The sequence below is a fragment of the Orycteropus afer genome, unplaced genomic scaffold (genome assembly GCF_000298275.1).
Source record: "Orycteropus afer afer isolate SDZICR_OR568_19922 unplaced genomic scaffold, OryAfe1.0 scaffold00030, whole genome shotgun sequence".
NCBI lineage: Eukaryota > Metazoa > Chordata > Mammalia > Tubulidentata > Orycteropodidae > Orycteropus > Orycteropus afer.
Window position 1 is genome coordinate 10,175,371 of NW_006921617.1, and position 4,856 is coordinate 10,180,226.

General features: G+C 41.8%; 1 non-coding gene across 1 annotated transcript; it reads right to left on the reverse strand.

Moving 5' to 3' along the window:
* Positions 1-2,593: 2,593 nt before the first annotated feature.
* Positions 2,594-2,699, reverse strand: LOC122149531. Its single transcript, XR_006163182.1, has one exon. It is a non-coding gene; the product is annotated as a U6 spliceosomal RNA (small nuclear RNA).
* Between the last annotated feature and the right edge of the window lie 2,157 nt (positions 2,700-4,856).

Consider the following 4,856-nt stretch of genomic DNA (forward strand, 5'->3'; position numbering starts at 1 on the left):
GTCTCCAAAATCTAAGAGAATAAACTCCTGTTTGTTCAAGCTACCCATTTGTGGTATTTTCTCTTAGAGCAGCAAAAGTAACCAAAACATCCAGCTTCTCAGATTGCTTAGCATAGAGATTGAACAGGTATGGTGAATGTATACAACCCTGTTGCACACCTTTCCTAATTTTAAACCATCCCTGCATAGAATATTTTAAAAAATGTTAAAATGTAATCAAATTTTCAATCTTTTACTGAGTTTGCATAGGCATTCTTAAATGAAAATGGTTTTATTTCCTTTGCCAATGCATGCCAGTGAAGAATACAACGTTCTGCCTTGATTCCAGTTTTACCTATCATTGCATTTGCACCATCAGTGAAAATATCAACACAGTGGGAAAGGCAAATGCTCTCTTATTTTTATTATGAAAATGCCTTATGGACCTTCTGGAAGAGTCTCAGGAACTTCCATGGAGCTATGGACCATATCTTGCAAAACTCCTGCTAAAGGTAGAGTTACTCAGAAATTGTTTTTCAGCATCAAACCGGCCGAGCTTGGTGCAGCAACACTTAAAACTGAGGTACAGCTATTCACAGCTCCCTGTAGATGAGCACACTTTTCATTCAGATGAAATATCAAAACAGGAGCCAACAGGAACAGCCATGGTGCCTCCTGCCTCTCTTCCCCAGAACCTTCTCTTCAGTACTTTCTTCCCAGAATCCCGATGCCCTGGGTTTCCTGCTGCCCAAGGCCACATGAGAGGGGCCCCTATTGTATAGAGTAGCTTCAACGAGCAGGTACAGAAGAACAGGCCTACCATTGATTATGACTGCACTCACCACAGGCACAGCTACTGGAATCTGAAGGAACAGACTTTGAGGTGGTCTATAGGTCTCATCCCATGGTATCTATGCTGGCAATGCCCTGTCTCTCTGCTCCACAGGGAGTACTTTGAGCCTTAGGCTTTTCTTGCCCTTTTTCCATCTTTTACTTTCCAGAAAGCCTTCCCTAAAATTCTGCTTTTTTCAATACAGTGTCTGGTTACCTGAGAAATAAATCACTATGCAGGTGAGGATGACCATGAACATGTTCAGTGTGTTAGGCAGGGGTGTTCATACTTTAATAGGAGACTTCTGGAGGCATTATGCCTTTACATAAATGGTTCTGTAATGGGGAGCATTTCAGGCAAATGGGGTGCTTCTAAAGCCTCTGAAATCAAGTTAAGAGCTGAGATTCTGCTGAGACAAAGTCAGAAAAATTGATGATTTAATAATCAGAGTGAGGAGACAAAATCCACAGAGAAGTGGTATAAGGCTGTATAGCTTTTCAGTTTCTAATGAGTGAAAAATACCAACGTTTATACTGTCAAAGGACAAACAGAACCATGGCACATGTCTCAGTTTACATAGCTGATGTCTAACGTTTCCACACTGTTCCCCTTGTGGATGCTTAGATATTACTTAAGTAGGTCATGCTTTAATATTTTGGGGGCCAAGTCTACTCCTCATCCTTCCCCACTATGTGGTTCTCCTGATTAAGGAGGCTGTCCGCCTGTGTTCTCTGCAGAGAGAAGGAGGGTTGTGACAGGGAACATCTTTGGATAATTCAGTAGCTGTGTCAGGTTAACCCTGGCTACCTCCTTTGTCTGGAACAAATGAGGTGTCCAGGAAGTTCTATTTGGGAGAAAGGGCCAAGCAGACACCTTGTACCTGAAATGCATACCTACGAGATGAGCTATCAGCACTCTGGGTGCTGCATCTTCAGAAGGTCACTTGGCTTTTCTTTCAAGTCCTGAATTATGAAACAAGGTTGAGTACATTCTGGAAAACCCCTTTGTGAGTGTTCCTCTAAATACCCTTTTAGAAGTACTAATTTGGATTTGATCTTTTGGTTCTCATCTGGTCCTGGGAAGACTGCTCACACTTCTCTTTCTAGTCTCTGTTGACTTCATGATAAGTAAGTAAGAAGTGATCAATTGGTATTTATGGAATAAAATACACTCTTCAAAAATGACAGTGCTTTAAATGATTCTGTGGCCTAGGAGTGACACTTGCTCTGAACTCTTCCCTCAAGAGTGAACATTTAAAAGCAGGAGGACCCAGGGCTTAGCAGGGTTCTTGGTATCATGGAGCATCCCTATGTACAGTTTATTTAGAGATCCTGACTTAAGCATCTCTGTGTGCCCTAATGAGCGTGACTGCCCTACTGGACTCTCCTGCCCAGGCTAGACATTTTCTCCTGGTAGCCTCCACTGCAATGTGCTGTCCTCACCACAGCCTGCAGCCCCCTCCTGTTCTGCTGCCTCCTGCTTTTGCTCATATGACTCCTTCTCCCTTTATGAAACTCCAGCCCACCTTGCTCCCTCAACCTCTCCAAATCTTACTGAGATTTCAAAGCCCAACTCATGTTCTGACTTCTTCAAGAGATTTTCCTTTCTGATTCATCACCATCTCTATAATATTGATAATAATGATAATGATCAATGACTGAATAGTTACTATGTGCTAAGCACTGTTCAGGGGGTGGGGAGGGGGACAGTTGTTGTCAATTTGACTGACTCGTGGCAACCCCAGGTGTGCAGAGTAGTGCTACACAGGGTTACTTTTTAAAAATAAATATGGGATGCTTCATGAATTTGTGTGTCATCTTGCTCTGGGGTCATACTAATCTTCCATGTATTGTTCCAATGTTAGTATATGTGCTAAAGAACTGAGAACTTCATAGGGTTTCCAGTGCCTGATTTTTCAGAAGTAGATAGCCAGGCCTTTCTTCCAAGATATCTCTGGATGGACTTTAATGCCCAACCTTTCAGTTAGCAGCTGAGCATGTTTACTGTTCATACCACCCAAGGATTCCAGACTCTGTAGTAAACTTTTACATAATCTCATTTAATCCACCACCACTTGTCTGTCAGTTTGTTATACTGCGGTGGCTTGTGCATTGCTGTGAGGCTGGTGGCTACGCCACCAGTATTTCAAATGCCAGTAGAGTCACCCATGGTGAACAAGTTTCAGTAGAGCTTCCAGACTAAGATAGACTGGGAAGAAGGATGGGGCCATCCACTTCTGAAAAAATTGGCTAGTGAAGACCTTATGAATATCATTGAAACACTGTCTCACGTATTACTGAAAAACTTTAATAATAGCCATGAGATATTGTCAGATATTGTACTGGAAGATGAACCCCTCAGGTTATAAACACTCAAAATGTGCCGGGGAAGAGCTGCCTCCTCAAAGTAGAGTTGACCTTAATGAGGTGGATGGAGTAAAACTTTCTGGACCTTCATTTGCTAATGGGGCATGACTCAAAATGGAAAGAAACAGCAAAAACACCCATTAATAATTTGAACAAGGAATGTAGGAAGTATGAAGCTAGGAAAATTGGAAGTTGTAAAAAATGAAATGGAACACATAAAGATAATATCCTAAGTATTAGTGAGCTGAAATGGAGTGGTATTGGCCATTTTGAATCAGACAATCATGTGATCTGCTATGTCGACAATGACAAATTGAAGAGGAATGGTGTCACATTTATTGTCAAAAAGAAATTTTCAAGATCTATCCTGAAGTATGATGCTGTCAGTGATAGAATAATATCCATATGCCTACAAGGAAAACCAGTTAAAACTACTATCATTCAAACTTATGCACCAACTACTAAAGCCAAAAATGAAGAAATGAATATCGTTTACCAACTTTTGCAGTCTGAAATTGATCAAAACCACAATCAGGATGTATTGATTATTGCTGGTGATTGGAATGCAAAACTTGGAAACAAAGAAGAATCGTTGGTAGTTGGAAAATATGCCCTTGGTAATAAATATGACACTGGAGATTGCATGACAGAATTTTGCAAGACCAGTGACTTAGTCATTGCAAATACCTTTTTTTTTTTTTTTAATTTTGATTTGGGTGAAAATTTACTGAGCAAATACACTTTCCATACAGCAGTTCACATATACCTTGTATCATGACATTGACCACAATTTAGCACAATGCAAGATCTCCCCTCCTACTTCCTCTGGATAGTTACCTCTTCCCTGTGTTCATCTCTCCATGCACTCCTACCCCCTGAGCTGTCTCCCTGTGTCTGAGCAGCCCTTCTTTCTCTCATGCTTATTCTCTCCAATGAGTGTATCTACCTCAGGTAAATGCTCAACTGATATACCTGTCTATTGTTTGGCTGGAAGCCACAGGTGTGCATTCAATTTCAGACCTGAGCAGCTAGGGGTCACAGTCTCAGTGGTTCCACCAGGCTCCCTCGGGCCAGCAAACCTGTTCCCTGCTTTTTTTTTTTTTTCCAAATGATTTTGAGTTTTGTTCCACATTATTCTCCCTGTCTATCCAGGATCTCCTACAAATATCTTCTTCCAAGTGGTTGACAGTAGTAGCCGAGCACCATCTATTTCTTCTGGTCTCATAGTCGTATAAACTGCAGATCGGATGGTGTACCACTCACTAGAACTAAGTTTTGGTTTTCTTCATTCTGCTCCGCTCTGGACGAGGGGAGACCAATCGTTGCATCTAGATGGCAGCTTGCAAGCTTTTAAGATCTCAGTCGCTACTCACCACAGTAGGAGGTGGAACAATGTTTTGTGTAGTATGTTATGCCAATTGAGCTTGATGTCCTCTGGGACTACGGTCCTGAGCCCAGAGGTTTAACTAATCGGTCTCTCTGGGTAGCTAGCTGTGACCAAGCAGTGACTACAACCTTGCCCCTTGTGAGCCCCATTATACATCTGGGAATTAAGATCATACACATAAAGTTATTGGACCACTGTCTGCCAACCCTATACATGTTCTTGGGTGCACTCTCCACTTCATATACATACCTAATATTTCAGCCTGTCCACCAATCTATCCACCCATATACCC